Below are 21,584 nucleotides of genomic sequence, written 5' to 3'. Positions count from 1 at the left end.
TAAAGCGGATAAACAGCATTCACAATGATCCAGACCAATTAAGCATGCAAACTTGAACTTCTCCAAACTTTGCTGCCTGTATCCTAACTTGCAGCAAATCTCATTCATCCATCATGTCTGTGCTCAATGACCTACATTGGTTCCCAGTCCAGCAATGCCTCCTTTTTAAAATTCTCATCCTTCTTTTCAACTGCCTCTGTAGCCTTGACCCTTCCTATTTCTCTGATTTTCTCCAGCCCTAAACCCTCTGAGATCTCCGTGTTACTTCATTTCTGGCCTTTTGCACATCCCGATTATCATCGCTCCACTATTGGCAGCCATGCTTTCAGCTGTCTGGGCCCTAAGCTCTGGAATTCCCTCCTTAACTTTTTCGCCTCTCTACCTCTCTCTTTGCCTTTAAGAAACTCCTTAAAACTTATCTTTTTGACCAACCTGTCCTAATACCTCCTTGTTTGTCCTGGTGTCAAATGTTGTTTGGTAATGCTCCTGCGAAGTGCCTTGGGATGTTTTACTATGTTAAAGATGCTATATAAATGACAGTTGTTGTTGTTAACACTAAATTGGGTGCAACAAAACAGCCAATTTCTTCTGCTGCCCATTGGCTAATGAACTGACGAGCATTGGACTCCCTTCCTAAACCTTCATCTCTATCTCTCTCTCTTTTAAGACACTCCCTGAAACCTACCTCATGCTGTCCTATTACCTCCTTATGTGGCTCAGTGTCAAATTTTGTTTGATAATGCTCCTGTGAAGTGTCTTGGAACATTTGTATTATATATAAATGATTTGGAGGAAAATGTAGCTGGTCTGATTAGTAAGTTTGCGGATGACACAAAGGTTTGGTGGAGTTGCGGACAGTGATGAGGATTGTCAGAGGATACACCAGGATATAGATCGGTTGGAGACTTGGGCGGGGAAATGGCAGATGGAGTTTAATCCGGACAAATGTGAGGTAATGCATTTTGGAAGGTCTAATGCAGGTGGGAAGTATACAGTAAATGGCAGAACCCTTAGGAGTATTGACAGGCAGAGAGATCTGGGTGCACAGGTCCACAGGTCACTGAAAGTGGCAACGCAGCTGGATAAGATAGTCAAGAAGGCATACGGCATGCTTGCCTTCATCGGTCAGGGCATAGAGTATAAAAATTGGCAAATCATGCTGCAGCTGTACAGAACTTTAGTTAGGCCACACTTAGAATATTGCATGCAATTTTGGTTGCCACACTACCAGAAAGACGTGGAGGCTTTGGAGAGGGTACAGAAGAGGTTTACCAGGATGTTGCCTGGTCTGGAGGGCATTAGCTATGAGGAGAGGTTGGATAAACTCGGATTGTTTTTACTGGAACGACGGAGGTGGAGGGGCGACATGATAAAGGTTTACAAAGTTATGAGTGGCATGGACAGAGTGGATAGTCAGAAGCTTTTTCCCAGGGTGGAAAAGTCAGTTACTAAGGGACATAGGTTTAAGGTGCGAGGGGCAAAGTTTAGAGGGAATGTGCGAGGCAAGTTCTTTACACAGAGGGTGGTGAGTGCCTGGAACTTGCTGCCAGGGGAGGTGGTGGAAGCAGGTACGATAGCGACGTTTAAGAGACATCTTGACAAATACATGAATTGGATGGGAATAGAGGTTTTTTAAGAGACATCTTGACAAATACATGAATAGGATGGGAATAGGTTTTTTCTCACCTGTCAGAATAAGAATATTATTACTAAAACTCAATTAAATAAGGTGTGCATAACCATTTCTTAGCTGTTGAACTTTTTGCTATTGAGACATGGCCAGAATAGAAATTATTATAAATACTGGATAAGAGTCTGTCACATATATTAACACTGAAAGAATTCTGAGACTGGCTAAACAAACTTGACCTGATTCTATTCTGAGTAAATATGGTAACACCGCCAAATTCTGACTGTTTCCTTTCAAAACTAATAGCTAGACAATTTTGTCTATTATCTTTCTTTCCATAAGGATAAAAGAACTGTTTTAGGATGAAAGCTACACACAGTCCTTAAATCACTTTGGTCTGTCTATCTATTTAAAAAGAAAGTAAAATAGAAATTGTTCTTGTTTGAGGCATAGTGGAACTCCTCCATCCATCACAAATCTGTCTCTTGCTCCTCAGGCTCTTACTGTATAATTTGAAGAAGGCTCCTAGAGTGATAAATATTGGACTGGATCTCACAATTGGTGGCAGAGGAACTGTGCCCACCACTGACTGTGAAGAAAGCTGCTACAAAGTTTTAGTGATCTTTGTGGCATTCTGGTGCCAAGTCAAGGGGATCTCCAGGCGTCCAACAGCAGTGATGTCATCAAGCAGCGTAAGCACCCAATCACATTCAAGTATTCTTATAGGCAGCAAACCAGGAAGTAAAAACCACTGAATCCCTTCATCTTTAATTTTATATTGCCAGATTGTGAAATAAATGGTTGGGCATACACATGGGATTATGGTAGAAGCTAAAATATCATAAACAAATTTTTACGGATATTTTAAAAATATTTAGAATATTTTTTATTATGATGAAGAAATTTGACATTCAACAAATATAAAATTACTCTTTCAGGGCCAGTAAGCCTATTTAGTAATTGTGAACTTAGTATGCCTGTTAAAATCTCAGTTATACCTCAATCAACAAGATGTAACTTTTTCAATTTTTTTTACAGCAAATCTAATCATGTAAAAGTGGATGTTTGCATTAGGTTAATGATTTCTAATTGATTGCATTCTTGGCGGGGGGGGGGTGGCAGCGGGTGGGGGGACACACCCCAACATCACACCCCAACATCACACCCTCTGGAGAAGCATAGTATCACCAACAGCAAATTCTGGATTTCTGTGTTTAACTGCATATGTGCAGACTCTAGAAGTTGCTGCAAGTTTCAGAGGAGTAAAGACAGCAAATGTTGACAGTTCCGTCATCATTACTACTGCAAACTCCAAGCCATTGTGTTTTCCCATTGTTTTGATAGTTCAGCGAGGAATCTGATCCTGGGGTTGCTTGTGTTCAGTGGCCATTGATGATTCTCCTTACTTGAGGATTCACCATTTCCCTTTGATCCATTATTGCTCTCCTCTAAGATGGTTAAAGCCTGAAGTATCGATGACAGCAACTAAGCTGTCGACATATAGAATCATAGAGTCATAGAATTGTTACAGCACAGAGGGAGGCCATTTGGCCCATCATATCTGTGCCGGCTGTCTGCAAGAGCAAATCACCAAGTTCCATTCTGCTGCCTTTTCCCCATAGCCCTGCAAATTTTTTCTCTTCAGATAATTATCCAATTCCCTTTTGAAGGCCTTGATTGAATCTACCTCCAACACACTCTCAGGCAGTGCATTCCAGATCCTAAGCATTTGCTGCATAAAAAGGATTTTCCCCATGTTGCCATTTCTTCTTTCGCCAATCACCTTACATTCGTGACCTCTGGTTCTGGATCATCCGTCAATGGGAACAGTTTCTCTCTATCTACTCTGTCCGGTCTCCTCATATTTTTGAACGTTCCTATCGAATCTCCTCTTAATTTTCTCTTCTCCAAGGAGAACAGTCCCAGCTTTTTCAACCTATCCACTTAACTGAATCTCCTCATCCCTGGAACTATTCCCATGAATCTTTTCTGCACCCTCTCTAATCCCTTCACATCCTTTCTAAGGTGTGGTGCCCAGAATTGGACACAATACTCCAGTTGAGGCCGTAACAGTATTTTACACAGGTTTATCATAACTTCCTTATTTTTGTACTCTATGCCCCTACTATTAAAGCCCAGGATCCCATATGCTTTATTAACTGCTTTCTCAATCTGCTCTGCAAATTTCAATGACTTGTGCATATAGACTCCTAGGTCCCTCCGCTTCTGCATCTCATTTAGAATTGTACCCTTTAATTTATATTGCCTCTCCTCGCTCTTCCTACCAAAATGGATCACTTCACAGTTCTCTGCATTAAATTTCATCTGCCACTTGTCCACCCATTCCACCATCCTGTCTATGTCATCTTGAAGTTTATCACTATCTTTCCAAGTTTTGTGTCATCTGTAAATTTTGAAATTGTGCCCTGTATACCCAAGTTTAGGTCATTAATGTATATCAAGAAAATCAGGGGTCTTAACACCGACCCCTGCGGTACCCCACTATATAACAAACTGTTCACAACTACTCTCTTTTCCTGTCACTCAGCCAATTTTAAATCCATGCTGCTACTGTCCCTTTTATTCCTTGGGATAATTTTGCTGACAAGCCTGTTATGTGGCACTTTATCAAATGTCTTTTAGAGGTCCATGTACCACATCAACTGCATTACCTTCATCAACCCTTTCCGTTACCTCATCACAAAACTCAAGCAAGTTAGTTAAACACGATTTGATCTTAACAAATTTGTGCTGGCTTTCCTTAATTAATCCACATTTGACCAAGTGACTGTTAATTTTGTTCCAAATTATTGTTTCTAAAACCTTTCCTGCTACAGAGGTTAAATTGACCAGCCTGTAGTTGCTGGGCTTATCCTTATATCCTTTTTTGAACAAGGGTGTAACATATGCAATTCTCCAGTGCTCTGGCAGCACACTCTATCTAAGGAAAATTGGAACATTATGGCCTGTGCCTCTGCATTTTCCTTGGATGCATCTCATCCGGTTCTGGTGACTTATCAACTTTAAGTCCAGCCAGGCTATCTAATACCTCGTCCATCCAATGTCTCAACTAGATCCTCTTTCTCTATGACTTGGAAGCATCTTCTTCCTTGGTAAAGACCGATGTAAAGTACTCAGTTAGTACCTCAGCCATGCCCCAAGCCTCCATGTATAATTCCCTGTTGATGTCCCTAATCAGCCCAACTCCTCCTTTTACTATTCTCCCGCTCCTCCTCCTCCTCTTTTACTATTTATATACCTATAGAAGACTTTTTGATTCCCTTTTATGTTAGCTGCCAGCCTCTTCTCATACTCTGTCATTGCTTTTCTTATTTGTTTTTTCACTTCACCTCTGAGCCGTCTATATTCAGCCAGGTTCTCAATTGTATCATCAACCTGATATCTGTCATAGGCATCCTTTTTCTGCTTCATCTCACTCTCTATCTCTTTTGTCATCCAGAGAGTTCTGGATTTGTTGGCCCTATCTTTCCCCCAGATGAGAATGTACCTTAACTGTACCCGAGCTATCTCCTCTTTGAAGGCAGCCCATTCAGTTATAGTTTTGCCTGCCAATCTTTGATTTAATTTTACCTGGGCTAGATCTGTTCTCATCCCATTGAAGTTGGTCCTCTCCCAATTAATTATCTTTACTCTGGATTGCTCCCTGTCCTTTTCCATAGCTAACCTAAACCTTATGATGCTATGGTTACTGTCCCTAAATGTTCCCCTTGATTCACTTGACCCACCTCATTCCCCAGAACCAGATTTATCAATGCCTCCTTCCTCGTTGGACGAGAATATACTGATGTAAAAAATTCTATAGAATTCACTTTAGAAACTCTTGGCCCTCTCTGCCCTTTACACTATTAATTATTCTAATATAGTCTGAGATAGTAAAGTCTCCCATTTTAACTACTCTATAATTCTTGCAACCTTCTGTAATTGCCTTGAAAATTTGATTTTCTATATCTTTCCCACTAGTTGGTGGCCTATAGAATACACCTAGCAGTATAATGGTACCCCTCCTGTTTCTAAGCTCTAATCAAATAGATTCTGTCCTTGACCCCTCTAGGACACCCTCTCTCTCCAGCACTATAATGTTCTCCTTAATTAATACGTTACCTCTCCTCTTTCTTTCCTTCCCTCACTTTCTTGAACAACTTGTAGCCAGGAATATTTGAAGAACCAGTTAATAGTTTTGGACTGAACCAACCTTGAGAATTCAGGCAGTGCAGAGCTACATAATGTATGCAGTTCAAGTGTGGTCACACTAGACTTCATTCTGGTGAATTAATGACTTAACAAACTAATATTAGCAAGTTAATTAAGGTAGATGCTAAGAACAATGCTTTCAGACTACTCACACGATGTTGGGAGATTGTGAATCGTGTTTTTTAAACTATTACTAGACTGTTTCGACTAAGCAGACTTAATATTTTGTAATGGAGAAAAGGGGTTATGTTTATCAGTTATGTATTCAGGCTGATTGCTTGTTTTATCATCTTAAAGCTTCATTATTTATTGTGAATATTAAAAAACACACAAATTGCTTATTTAAAATTATTCATTTACCATGAATTTTCAGTCATGGGCGAATGTTATGGGATGTCAGATATTATTGTCCACGTCTGTTTTTTCTTTTTCTATGTTTAATGTAGTCAGCATTGCTTGAAGAATGCATGTTTGGAATTGATGAATTACTGTACCAAATTAGAGCATTCTTCTGTAAAGATGTGACACCTTTCTCTGTCCTTTACTACCACCAACGTGTAATGTCATGTTAATCAGAATATAGTTATTACCTGAAAGAGTTGGTGGATTTAAATATTTCCAAGTAATATCCACGAATATCTGATTAGATATCTAATCCTACCATGGCAGTGACTTAATATGCAGACTATTGGAATCTGCAATGTTCCTACTTAGACAATAACTGAATGTGTTTGCCACCCCAGAACTATCTAAAATGCCAAAAGCTTGGTCGTCCAAAAAGCAGCCCGTTGATTACAAAGATTTTTCTTTCTAGACATTTGAAATAGATTTGAGCAATCATGCATGGTGAGAATGAATTAAAGTGTCTGAAATTATACTCCAAATAAAGAGAATGTTAAAATGTGAATGCATATTTAAAAAAGAGTTACTCAATTATAGGACATGTTTGAATAAAGATCATATTGGGAATTTGAGAATGAATTTATAAATGTAAATGCCCCGAATTAAAATATTTTCACTTAGCCAAGCATTTAATTTGATTGACTGTAGACTAACTAAGATTATGATTATACTAGAAAAAGTGTTTGGATGTGCAGCAAGCATATATACTGAAGTTAAACTCACACAGCACTGATACCATATTTGTCTGATTAGAAGTTAATTTGGATTTGCCATATATGCAGATAGTGGAAGTAGGTATGATGATGCAGAGACTGAAAGCTTCAAGAGTAGTCTGAGAAAAGTGGTGAGAGAAAAGCATAGGCATTAGGGAGAGAGTAATAGAAAAATATCTCTATTGACATAAAAATTAGGATATACTTAAACAGATGCATTAGGATGGACACTGGCAACTATTCTATATATTGATTTATTATTTTTGTTCCAAGGCCACAATATAATACAAGAGATTCCCAATTATATTCACAAAATGCTGATTTACCTCATTTAACAACTTTAAAAGGTTTTGGTTACACTAGTACATCCTAATTTTTATGTCAATAGAAATATGTCTCTATTAGTCTCTCCATGTGCCTCTGTTACTCCCTTCCTTATGTCTATATTTTTCTCACTGACTAATCTTGATGCCTTCTTTATTATTCCAGCAATTTCTTCCCATTGTATCCTTTTCCTTCAATGATCTCCAACTGCTGCATATTCCTCCAATATTCTTTCCCAGCTCTTCTCTCTGAAGAGCTGAACATGTAAGTTTTATAAGATTCATCTGTGTTGTCCACGCCCTTGAAGAGGTAACCAGCATGGGTATGCAGTATGTGCAACTAATTCCCCATCTGTACCTATATGGTAGATAGCACATAGCAGGATTAATCACAATGTAAGCTGGGCACAAGGAGATATGCAATGTCCCATCATAGTACAGTGGCCTTCTACCAAAATGGGATATATACACAGTGGTGGTAGAATTATCAATGAAGATTGGTTCCACTATCTAAGACTGACTATGGTGCATTATCCTTCCTTCCTTTTCCTCAAATTTTCTGCAGGTTTTGACATGGTCAACAACACCATTCTCCTCCAATACCTCTCCGTTTGCTCAGCTTGGTGGGACTGCTCTTGCTTAGTTCTTTATTTAGTTATGGAATGCTTGGCTCCATTACAAGAATTCTGGAATAAAGAAAGACTTGCATTTATATAACACCTTTCATGATCTCAAGACATCACAAAGTGTTTTACAGTCAACTAAATTCTTTTGAAGTGTGATAATGCAGGCACAGCAAGATCCCACAATCAGTAATGTGATAACAATCAGATAATTTGATTTTAGTCATGTTGATAGAGAGGTAAATATTGGCCAGGACACCAGGGATTAATCCCCTGCTCTTCTTTGAAATAGTACCATGGGATCTTTTACATCCACTCGAGAGAGCAGACAGAGTCTCAGTTTAACACCTCATCCAAAAGGTGGCACCTTTAACAGTGCAGTACTTCTTGAACCCACAATTTTCTGACTCAGAGGCTAGTGTGCTACAGGCTGAGCCATGGAATACACAGAATATAAATGAAAGGATGTACTAGTGTAATTAGACAAAGTGCTGGTCAGATCGGATTTCTCACATTAGGCTCAGTTTTGGGCTCCCAATGTTGGGGGAAAATATTCTGAACTTGGATAGCTTTCAACAATAATTTACAGATGAAGGGATGATAATAGGGTAAATTAGGGTTTTATGCTCTCAAGATGAAATTAAAATTGATCTGATCAGGGTGCTTAAAATGACAGAAAAGCCAGATGTTTAAAATAATGAAGAGAATTGATGAGCAGATAGAAAAAGAGTCTTTCTCAAGTAGGGAAATCCAGAGCATAAGATGAGACTAAACTGGTTAAAAGTGAATCCGTGAAAAATGTCTGCATACAAATAGTTTTGAGGATGTGAGATACATTGCTTCCAAAGGCCAAAATTGGAGAATCAATTGAAGTGCTTAATATGGAGACTGATACTTACTTGGAAAGTGAGGATATTAAGGGAGATGGAAAAAGTACCGGAAATTGGGATTAAAGAGATACAGCTGCCATGCTTAATAAACTGGGAGTAGGCTCAATTGTCTAGATTGTCCAGTTATCTTGTTGCTCTGTCTGGGAATTGTCAGCAGATCCAATGCTATTTTGCTAGCTGCTTCTTATTTGATTTCACACCTGATATATGGGCTTTCAATCCATCTTTTTATTTCTTCCTTAATTTACTCCTACTCAATTATTCATATGATCCTTGTTTCTCTAATATCTTTAATTGCTTTAATGCTTATGTCCATTTTTTGACATAACTATAATTTGTCATTAATAATCCCTTGCTTTTCTTTTGAGCAGATTACAGGTCATTCCATATATAGTTGCTGTTCTGTTTTGATGAAAGATTCACACTATAATGTTAACTTATTTATTCTCTTGTTTTTCTTCTATTTGTTCTGTTCTTGTGAAGGGCTGTATGCCTGAAACATCAATCTATCTATTCTCCCCAAAGATGCTGATTGATGTATGTGTTTCCAGCATTTTCTGTTTTTATTTTACATTTCCAGTAGTTTTTGTTTGCTTTTTATTGAAGTTATTATTCTTCCTGTTAGTTTTTAGTTAGATTGAAACTACACCAGTGGCAGCAGTTTTGTTTTGGGTCCTTGATCTTGTTTGTGTCAACTTGGTTCATTTGATAGCTCAGCCAGTTGTATTTTCAAGCATACTAGGGATGGATTAACATATGGGCTGACAGGGCCCATGACCAGGGGCAAATATAGGGCACTCACCAGGATGCAAATTAGTTTAAGTGCACTTCGGTGATATGATTTGCTTTATTAGTAATGCAGTGTTCATTTTACTACACATTTATGTTTGGAAGAAAGACTAAGGGGAGAATTGTGTTCTGCCCTTGGAGGTGGGTACAGAGGCAGGAGGGCAAACAAAATGGCAGGGGTTGCCGTTCCTGACATCGACCAGGCCTCCTGCCATTTTGCCCAGGACGGGAAAGGCTGAGGATAGCCTTCCCACCCGAGGCCAACTGAGGAGAGACCCACTCAGGGGGTCTCTGCCAGGTAAAGCCTGGCAGCCTCCCTACCCTCACCAACCAGCCCCCTGCCCCAAACCTGTTGCTGGGGTCTGCCTTCCTGCCCGCCACCAGGGTCCCCATTGCCATAAGAAAATGCAGCCATAATGATTTATATGGCACCTTTCACAACTTCAGAGTCCTGAAGCATTTCATAGCCAATTAAATAGTTTTGAAATGTAGTCACTGTTGTAGTTTAGAAAATACAGCAGCCAATTTGCACATGGCAAGGCCCGACAAACAACAATGTGATAATGGCTCTGTAATCTGTTTCTCCACTGTATCCTGTACCCCAGGGAAGATGTTGTCACTGATACTGCCCTCAATTCAGCCCAGTCTCTGCCAGTCATGGATGAGCTGGATGAACAGCCAACAAAATCGGAACTCAGTGATGCCATTGATACTCTAGCCAGTGGAAAAGCCCCTGGAAAGGACGGCATTACCCCTGAAATAAGAATGCCAAGCCTGCTATACTCTCAGCACTCCATGAACTGCTTTGCCTGTGCTGGGATGAGGGAGCAGTACAATAGGACATGCGCGATGCCAATATCATCACACTCTCTAAGAACAAGGGTGACCGCAGTGACTGCAACAACTACCGTGGAATCTCCCTGCTCAGCTTAGTGGGGAAAGTCTTTGCTCGAGTCATTTTAAACAGACTCCAGAAGCTGGCTGAGCGTGTCTACCCTGAGGCACAGTGCGGCTTTCAAGCAGAGAGATCGACCATTGACATGCCATTCTCCCTTCGCCAGCTACAGGAGAAATGCCACGAACAACAGATGCCCCTCTAGGTTGCTTTCATAGATCTCACCAAAGCCTTTGACCTCGTCAGCAGACGTGGTCTCTTCAGACTACTAGCAAAGAGCGGATGTCCACCAAAGCTACGAATTATCATCACCTCATTCCATGACAGTATGAAAGGCACAATTCAACATTCAGCATAGTGGTGCCTCATCAGACCCCTTTCCTATCCTGAGTGGCCTGAAACAGGGCTGTGTTCTCACACCTACACTGTTTGGGATCTTCTTCTCACTGCTGCTCTCACATGCGTTCAAATCTTCAGAAGAAGGAATTTTCCTGCACAGAAGATCAGATGGCAGGTTGTTCAAACTTGCCTGTCTTAGAGCGAAGACCAAAGTACGGAAAGTCCTCATCAAGGAAGTCCTCTTTGCTAACAATGCTGCATTAACATCCCACACAGAAGAGTGTCTGCAGAGACTCATCGACAGGTTTGCGGCTGCCTGCAACGAAGTTGACCTAACTATCAACTTCAAGAAAACGAACATCATGGAACAGGATCTCAGAAACGCTCCATCCATCAATATCGGCGACCACGCTCTGGAAGTGGTTCAAGCGTTCACCCACCTAGGCTCAACTATCACCAGTAACCTGTCTCTCGATGCAGAAATCAACAAGCGCATGGGAAAGGCGTACGCTGCTATGTCCAGACTGGCCAAGAGAGTGTGAGAAAATGGCGCACTGACACAGGACACAAAAGTCCGAGTGTTTCAAGCCTGTGTCCTCAGTATCTTGCTCTACGGCAGCGAGGCCTGGACAACGTACATCAGTTAAGAGCGACGTCTCAATTCATTCCAGCTTCGCTGCTTCCAGACAATCCTTGGCATCAGGTGGCAGGACCATATCTCCAACGCAGAAGTCCTCGAGGCGGCCAACATCCCCAGCATATACACCCTACTGAGCCAGTGGCACTTGAAATGGCTTGGCCATGTGAGCCGCATGGAAGATGGCAGGATCCCCAAAGACACATTGTACAGTGAGCCCGTCACTGGTATCAGACCCACCGGCTGTCCATGTCTCCGCTTTAAAGACGTCTGCAAACGCGACATGAAGTCCTGTGACATTGACCACAAGTCGTGGGAGTCAGTTGCCAGTGATTGCCAGAGGTGGCGGACAGCCATAAAGGTAGGGTTAAAGCGTGGCGAGTCGAAGAGACTTAGCAGTTGGCAGGAAAAAAGACAGAAGTGCAAGGGGAGAGCCAACTGTGAAACAGCCCCGACAACCAATTTTATCTGCAGCGCCTGTGGAAGAGTCTGTCACTCTAGAATTGGCCTTTATAGCCACTCCAGGCACTGTTCCACAAACCACTGACCACCTCTAGGCGCTTACCCATTGTCTCACGAGACAAGGAGGCCAAAGAAAGAAATCTGTTTTAGTAATGTTGATTGACTGGTAGATGTTAGCTTTAAAGGCAAATGCTTCAGGTAAATGGAGCTTGTTAGTTATGGTTGACAGTTTGTCTAGGAAAGGGGAAACTTTGATTTCAACCTGTGCCTTCGGGTGGGGCTCTTTAGCCAGAGGCTAGAAGAAGGAAACTTCAATTGTAAAACCTATAGCTTTTTAGTGTTACTGCTTCCCTTTCGCCCCTTCTCTTGATTGACCACAACAGGGTTTGTCTTTTTTTTACACAGTGGTTGAACTTAGCACCTCAGTGAGCACTTGCTCCTGTTCCTTTAATGTCATTGAAAAAGAATCAATCAATTAAGTTTTCTTAAGTTTAACCAAGGAAGATGTAAGTATATTACTCTTAGCACACTAACGCGGTTAAAAATATGCTACACATTCACGCTCACATTCCCACACACATTCACTCGAGGGTCACACACACACAAATAGATTACAGAGGGAAAACAGATTTGGTGGTTGGATTAAAGTCTGGAATAAATGGAATTTAAATAAAGTTTGTAAGTTCAATAATCCTCATCTGAAATTGTATTCCTGAAGTCCTCACTGGGCCACGTGCATGGTGGTGGGCTTGCTTTGCTCAGGGCTCCTGAAGGCAGAAGAGGGGTTTGATTCTAGTTCCCTGGTTGCTGCCTGTGGGTGTTTGTTGGCTTGAGGGGGTTTCCAGTCACAGCTGGATCTTATCTTGTTACTTTCTAGGGAGTGAGAGAGCTGCTTCGTTAATGGATTTTCAGTTACTCCCCTCTGCTTTCTGTGTGACAAAGCTCTCAGTTTCTCCAGAGCTGCACAGATAGTCACATGACTCTATCAAGCCCCTTTGGTTTTATTAATGAAATATTTCTGATTTCTTCTCTGAGATTCAAGGTGCTACATGCCTTAAGATGTCTAGTCACACTTGGAGGGGGGTTGGCTCTTTCAAAGTCAATGGGTGTAGATGGCTTTGATGACTGTGTTGATAAGGCCATTTAGGTAATTTAATCACTGAAAGCACCCATTGGTTTGGCTAGGCTGGATGAGACCTGTTGTCTCCAGTTTGACCTTTTGGTGTTTCAAATGTAAATTGCAGTGGCCATCTTGGCTGCCAGTTTTTCAAAAAGTTACTCATAAGAAAAGTCTAATGTAAGGTTCCAACCAATGAAATTAATATTTCCCCTTTGGCATATAGGGTTTTCATGAAAAGGGTCGCTGAGCCACTGTGGAGAATCCCTTAGCTTAAAGAGTGAGATCAGTCAGCGCGAGCTCATCTTCACTTTAAACCAACTAAGTGCATACGGGAAAAATATGGCCTGCAGTGACAGGGGAGAAGTGATAATGGCAGGTGCAAGATGGCACTGGCAGCCCCAGCCTCAATCCTGCATGTAGGTGGCTCAGAAGTATGGGTCATCTGACTGTTGACCTTGAGACAACAACATCATTTGGCAGCGCTCTGAACGACCAAGCAGCCTTTTCTAAGGATAGCACTGCTTGCTGCAAATGGAGGTTGGTCTAGAAAAGGTGACCCAAACATAGCTTGTCTTAACCTTACCCGGTTGGCTTACCGCAGTCGATGCGCATCTCTCAAGCGGTACAAAAGAAAGAAGTAACAAAAAGAGCCAAAACATTCTTAAATTTGCGTGTTGGAATACTCGCACAATGACTGACACAGATGACAACATGAGCCCTCCAAGACGATCTGGGCTTGTTTCCAGAGAACTAATTCGGCTTGACATCAATATCGCAGCACAGCAAAGTTCACTTCGCAGAACAAGGCTCATTGACAAAACACGGAGCAGACTACACAATGTATTGGTTAGGGAACACCAAGGAGGAATGACGCCTATCTGGTGTTGGCTTTATGATAAAGAATACGATTGCAAGCTCCAGAGCCTTCCCATTGGTCATCCTATCGTCTCATGTCCCTTCGACTGCCAATTCAAAACAACCAATTTGCCACCACCATCAGCATATATGCCCCCTTGCTACAGGCTGATCTTGCTGTGAAAGAAAGCTTCGACTGCGATCTTCACAACCTTCTCCATAAGACCATGCCAATGATAAGCTCATTTTACTGGGGGATTTTAGTGCAAGAATTGGCCGAATTCAAGAATCCTGGAAAAGCTTGCTGGGCGAGCACAGCATCAGCAACTGCAATGACAATGGTCGTTTGCTCCTGGAATTCCGTACTGAGCATTAACTCAGCATCAACAATATCCTGTTCCAGCAGAAGACCAGATTCAAATCCACTGGAGACATCCAAGTTCAAAACACTGGTACCTCTTGGACTACATCCTTGTCCACCAATGAGACATCAGAGATGTACTTTACACCATAGTAATGCCTAGTGCTGACTGTTACACTGACCACAGACTGGTCCGAACAAGGGTCGCCCTCAAAATTAAGTCACCTCCCAAGAGAAAGAGCCCAGTAACGAAGAAACTCCAAGTTTGCCGACTAGGTCTGTCAGAGGTTAAAGCAGAACTCATGAGCAAACTGGAAATTAAGTTCAATGATAGCATGTTCCCAGACTCTAAAACAGATCCAGGTGAACAGCTGCAATTGATTCTTCAGGAAACAACTGCGGAAAAGTGGTCAGTTACTCAGTGAGAAAGAATAGGGACTGGTTCGATGAAAATGACTCCTGCTATATGAAACTTCTTGTGAGAACAGGTGACCAATCTGCAAAGTCCATTTAAAGGGTAGCCTGCAGAACTCTACAAACCAAGCTTCTAGCCACTGAAAACGACTGGTGGCAAGTGCTGGCAGAGAAGACACAGATACACAGACAGCTGCGACATGAGATCTTTTTACGATTCCTTGAAGACCGTTTATGGACTGTTCCACCTGATACATGCACCGCTGCGATCTTCTGACTGCACAACCCTGCTTACTGACAAAGAGGCCATCATGTTTCAATGGTGAGGGCACTTTGAAAGCCTCTTTGGAGATGAAAGAACAGTGCAGTAAACTTTGATAACGAAGATACCACAAAAGGAAACAAACTTCAAATTGGATGAACCCCCGACCCAGAAAGAGATCGCAAATGCTATAGCACTATTGAAATCCCACAAGCGCCCGGGAATCGACGGCATTCCAGCAGAGGTCTACAAGCAGGGAGGAAGCACACTTCTCGACAAGCTCACAGAGCTGTTTATGACTTGCTGGGAGGAAGGAACAATACCACAGAACCTTCACAATGCAGAGATTGTTGCCCTCTACAAAAACAAGGGGGGGGAGAACGTCAGACAGCTCAAATTACAGAGGGATTAACCTTGCTCTCCATTGCAGGCAAAATCTTAATAAGAGCACCTCTAAACAGACTTGTACAAACAATTGCCGAGGAAACGCTCCCTGAGAATCAGTGTGAGGAACCACGGATATGGTCTTTGTACTGTGACAGATCCAAGAAAAATGCAGGGAACAGAATATAGGCCTATATGTTTCCTTCATAGATCTCACAAAGGCCTTCAATACTGTCAGCTGGGATGGACTGGGGGAAATACTGTCTAGACTGGGTTGCCCACCTAAGTTCCTGGAGATACTCCTCCAGCTGCATGTAGGACAGAAAGGTCACGTGAAACTGAGTGGAGCTCTCTCTGACAGCTTCCCTTTCTTCAATGGTGTAAAACAAAGGTGTGCTCTTGCACCGACCCCCTTTTCCATCTTCTTCAGCATGATGCTTCAGGAGGCCAAGAGAGATTTGGCAAAGGGTATTTACATCGCTTCCAAACAGATGGCAGTCTTTTCAATATATGAAAACTCTTGGCACTTACAAAGACCACAGAAGTGCACATCTTGGAACTTTTTTTTGCTGATAATTGTGCCCTTGTGGCCCACATACAGGAAGCACTGCGGCTCATTGTGAACTGTTTCTCAGCAGCAAAGGCATTTGGCCTTATCAGCCTGAAGAAAACAGAAGTTTTGTTCCAAACCCCACCCTGTGTAAATTATAACCCACCACAGATCAACATCGATGACGAAAGTCTCAACACTATTGATCAATGCACATATCTGGGCAGCGTTATTTCAAACGATGCCGCCATCAGAAAAGACATTGGCAATCGCTTGTCCAAAGCCAACAGGTCTTATAGCTGCCTCTCTAAACAAGTCTGGAAAAATCACTTCTTGTGCATTTCCAAAAAGATCCAGGTGTACAGAGCTGTTGTTATCACTACCCTCTTGTAGGGCTCCGAATCTTGGATCCTGTACAGTAAACAAATTAAAATACCTCACGCTTCCATCAATGCTGCTTGCGCTTCATCATGAAAATCAATAGCAGGACTACATTACAAATATTGGAGTCCTTCGAAGAGCAAATTTTCCCAGCATTGAGAGCATTCTCCCACAACAACAGCTGTGCTGAGCAAGGCATGTGGCATGCACAGAGGACACCAGAATGCCAAAAGCAGTGCTGTATGGAGAACTGTGCCTTGTGAAGCAGAATCGAGGTGCTCTGTGAAAACATTTCAAGGACCAGTTGAAGAAACAACTCTCCTTGGCTGACATGGAACAATGGACATTGGAGCAGGAAGCTGCTGACAGGAACAACTGGCGCTCAAACATCAGAACTGCTACGTGAAGCTGTAGGAGAGAAATGTTGAAAACAGAAGGAAGCTGCTTCTGCTCGGGCTCCCACAGGTCACAATTCCTGTGTCCCAAATGTTCAAGAGTCTGCAGATCTAGGATTGGACTGTTTAGCCACCAGCGAATGTGCCATTGAGTCCATCTTCCCTTGATTTTCACCTGCGAAGAACTAGCCGTTATCATCAGATGTTAGCCAGAACACTGGGAAGAACTTCCCTGCTCTTCGAAATAGTGCTTTAGGATCTGTTACTTCCATCTGAGAGGGCAGACAGGGAGTTGGTTTAATGTCTCATCCAAAGACAGCATCTGTGGCAGTGCCGCACTCTCTCAGCACCACACTGAAGTGTCAACCGAGATTTTGTACTCCAGTCTCTGGAGTGAGTCTTGAACCCACAACTTTCTGATTTAGAGGTGAGAGTGCTACTAACTGAGTCACATCTGATACACTTAAGTAGATCAGAGGGAGTTGTGTGGGGAAGAGGGGTGTGGAGTGGCAAAAACAGAAAATGCTGGAAGTATTCAGCAGGTCAGGCAGCATCTGTGGAGAGAAAGCAGTTAACATTTCAGGTCGATGACCTTCCTTTCTTCAGTTCTGTTGTTTAAGGTTTTCAGCATCTATAGTATTTTGCTTTTGTGAAAGTTCTAAGTTCCCAGAGCCCCAACTATTCTTAATCTGGCAATGAATCCCACTCTAGGACTTGAGCACATAATCTAGCTGGCTCTGTTGTGCAGTACTGAAGGAGTGCCCTATTGTCCTGTGGATGTGATATTAAACTGAGAAATTGTCCTCCTATTTATGTGGCTTCAGTGGATATTAAGATCCCATGGCACCATTGAAAGAAGAGCAGGGTGTTTTTCTAGCATCCTAACATTCCTCCCTCAACCTACACTGCCAGTAACAGGTTAAGATTTCATGTGCTGTGCAGAAATTGTCTGGTACATTTTCCTATCTAACAATGGGTGCTTATATGTGAAGCTTTGAAATGTTTTTGATTCACTTGATAAAGCACTATATAAATGCAAGTCTCCTTTTACCGTCTACATAGATGGAACGTTTGGTAATTGGAATACAATTCAACGTCACAATATATTTTCTGAAGACATGATGTACACACATGTTGCTTATACCTATCTGACCTGTAGCACCAAAAGTAAAATAATGATCAAATCCTGGAGTTTCCTCCACATTTGTGCCCAGAGATTTGCATCATCTAGTCACCAACAAATTACGTGGTTTAATAGATCAAGGAATTTTGGGTGTAAGTAAGTGTCACAAGAATTTTGTTTGAAAGCTTGGAATTCTGTGTTTTTTAAAAGACTGAGAAAAAAGACTTTCTATGAACATTGAATGCTGAAACTTGGTGTTAGAACTGAGTGGGACAGACTTATTTAAGGAAGGATGTGAGTGCGTTGGAGGCGGTTCAGAGGAGGTTTACTAGATTGATACCTGGAATGAGCAGGTTTTCTTATGAGGAAAGATTGGACAGACTGGCCTTGTTTTCACTGGAGTTTTGAAGAGTGACGGGAGACTGGATTGAAGTATATAAGATCCTGAATGGTCTTGACAAGGTGGAAGTGGAAAGGATATTTCCTCTTGTCGGGGAGTCCAGAACGAACAGGCACAGTTTTAAAATTAGGGGTCACCCTTTTAGGACAGAGATGAGGAGAATTTTTTCTCTCAGAGGGTTGTGTGACTTTGGAACTCTCTGCCTCAGAAGGTGGTGGAGGCGGGGTCATTAAATATTTTTAAGGCGGAGGTAGATAGATTCTCGTTCGGCATGGGAATCAAGGGTTATCGGGGGTAGATGAGAGTGTGGAATTTGAGACAAACAGATCAGTCATGGTCTTATTGAATGGTGGAGCAAGCTAGAGGGGCCCAATGGCCTACTTTTACTCCTAATTCATATGTTCATATGTTCGTATGTACCTATTCCAAACTACAGCAAGGGAAATGATAGGTTACATGACTTGATTGTTTCAGTTTCTCTTTTGCATTGTGAAGACTAGTGAACTGGACAGGCAGGAGGCAGAACAAACTGGCTGGGACCTGTTTTTTGCAGACCAGATAAAAGAGCTCTCCCTGAAAAAGAAGGCTTGTTTCTCTTGTAAAAAGAAATTCGACATTTGAGCTGGTGGCTGCAGTCTGCCTGGAGAGAGAAAAGACCTCTGGAGAGGAAAAGACCTCTGGAGAGGAAAAGATCCAGGAAAAGAGGAGATGCTGCTCTTTGTGGAGACAGGCCTCTTTGCTGATAGGAAGCCCTGCACTTTAAAAGGTAGCAAATTCCTATTGCCTCCAGTCTCTAAAAATCTCTTGCTGAGGAATGATTCCTGTTGCTTCTTACATTTCGAGGGATCCTGAAAGCTCAGGAAAGCTTCTATTGCTAGACCGCTATTTAAAAACCCAAGTAGACCTGTTGCTGCACCCTTTGTTGAAAGATATGTGTGACGGCTGCTGCAGATGAAGTGCCTTGAATGCCTACCCATCACAGACTGTTCAACAACCTCGCCTAGACAGACTTTGAGCGGCATCTGAATATTCGATTCTCGGACACCTCACCGACCTGCAAATATCCTACCAGAACATGACAACCTAATTATTTTATTATTCTTAAGAAACAGTTGTAATCCAAAACATCCTTTTAAAACCGGTTAGCCTTTTTTTTTCTCCAATGTATATGTGTTTGCATGAGGGTTAGGAAGAATAAGAAGTTTGAAAAGAAGCCTTTCACATATAGAGTTATTTCCTTATTGTTTAAGACTTAGATTATTAATAAATAGTGGATTTTGTTGTTGTTTAAAGAAACCTAGTTTTGATGTGCTTCATTCTGGAGGACAAATAGAGTGTTTAATTTGGCTATTTTCCAGGAGGCGGGAAACTTTACTAATATGTTGTGACTTGTGGAGTAGTGGGACTGAATTACCCGTGCATTACTCCCACCTTGGTCGTAACATAAGTTACACATGTAACTACAATAAGCTATGCCTCCTTGATATTTTGTGGCCATCCATGAAATCTTCTGTCCAAACAAAGCTCCACCCACAACACTGGCTACACCCACAAACTCTCAAATGTGTGTATTCTCCAATTGCACTTGGCTCGGGGTCTTTCAACATTGTGGCCAACTTCTGGTGCAGCAGAAAGCAGAAGTATTTTTTCTGGTGCTTCATTGCAGTTTTTTTAAACATTTATCCTCACTGATTCCTGCTGTGTATTTTCTATTCCTCCGAATGGATTTTCATAGCATCAGTATATGTCACTTTAAAAATTGAAAAGCTTCTCCCATTAGCGTACTCCCAAACTTGCTGTGCCCAATTGTAGGACTGATGGTTAAAGTAGTTGAAACTTAAATTTCCTGCTCTCAAATTATATGGTGTGAGTTTGGCTTTTAATGAGCCTCAATTGTTTCTGCAAATTTCTACGCATTTTAAGTCCAGATGTATTCCAATTGAGAGTGGGTAGATTCTTGGACATAACTTGACATTGGCAAAATTGGCATTAGGGGCATTTTTGAGACTAGCTTCCAGGAGGGATTGCACCCAAGGAGGAAACTCCAGGCCAATAATGCTGTACAATACATGTTTTCTGGCATCACCAAGAAAAATTGTGTAAATACCATGAAACATTTTCAGCAAAATGAGACTTTTCAACATTGCCATAGTTAAGTAGTATACTACCCAGACCTTCAAATTGGTAATAAAAAACACATTGCAGACAGCTCTGATAGAGTCACTCCCATCCTCTCTTTTTCCAGACTGTAGTAAGCCTCTGCAATACATTGCCTGCTGGTGTGCTGGATGTTGACGATCTGTATGCCTTCAAGAGGGAGCTGGATCAATTCTAGACTGGGACATAGATTACATCATATAGAAGGTAAATATCTTTATAGATCACACTTATTTGTGGTTTCGCCTGATTCCATTCTTACCTATCTAATTGTAGCCAGGGTATCACTTACAATGGCTTCTCTTGTTGCTCCCCTACTGCTAGCTCTGGTGTCTCCACAGGATCTATCCTTGGCCCCTTCCTATTTTTCATCTATATGCTGCCCCTCAGCGATATCATCCAAAAGTACAGCATTAGTTTTCACATGTATGCTGACGACATCCAGCTCTACCTCACCTCTCTCAACTGCTCCATAGTTGCTAAATTATCAGACTGCTTATCCAACATCCAGTACTGGATAAGCTGAAATTTCCTCCAACTTAAAATTGGGAAGACTGAAGCCATTGTTTTTGGTCCCCACTCCAAACTCTGTTCCCTAGTTATTGACTCCATCCATCTACCTGGCAACTGTCTGTGACTAAACCAGACTGTTCGAAACCTTTTGATGTCATATTCGACCCAGAGATGAGTTTTCAACTACATATTCGCACCATCATGAAGACCACCTATTTCCACCTCTGTAACATTGCCCGACTTCGTCCCTGTCTCAGCTCATCTGCTGCTAAAACCCTTATTCATGCCTTTGATACCTTTAGACTTGACTATTCCAATGCACTCCTGGCTGGTCTCCCACATTTTATCCTCCGTAAACTTGAGGTCATCCAAAACTCTGCTGCTTGTGTCCTAACTCGCACCAAGTCCCATTCACCTATTACCCCTCTGTTTGCTGACCTCTGCTGGCTCCTGGTCAAGACATTGTTTGATTTTAAAATTCTCATCCTTTTTTTCAAATCCCTCCATGGCCTCGCCTCTCTGCAATCTCCTCCAGCCCTGCAAACCTCTGAGATATCTATGCTCATCTAATCCTGGCTTCTTGAGCATCCCCAATTTTAATTGCTCAATTGTTGGTGGATGTGCCTTCAGTTGCCTAGGCTATAAGCATTGGAATTCCCTCCCTCAATCTCTCTACGTTGCCTTTCGCCTTTAAGATACTCCTTAAAACTGATCTATTTAACCAGGCTTTTGATCATCTGCCCCAAGATCTCCT

Source organism: Heterodontus francisci, chromosome 17 (assembly GCF_036365525.1).
Source record: "Heterodontus francisci isolate sHetFra1 chromosome 17, sHetFra1.hap1, whole genome shotgun sequence".
NCBI lineage: Eukaryota > Metazoa > Chordata > Chondrichthyes > Heterodontiformes > Heterodontidae > Heterodontus > Heterodontus francisci.
This window is presented reverse-complemented; position numbering follows the sequence as displayed.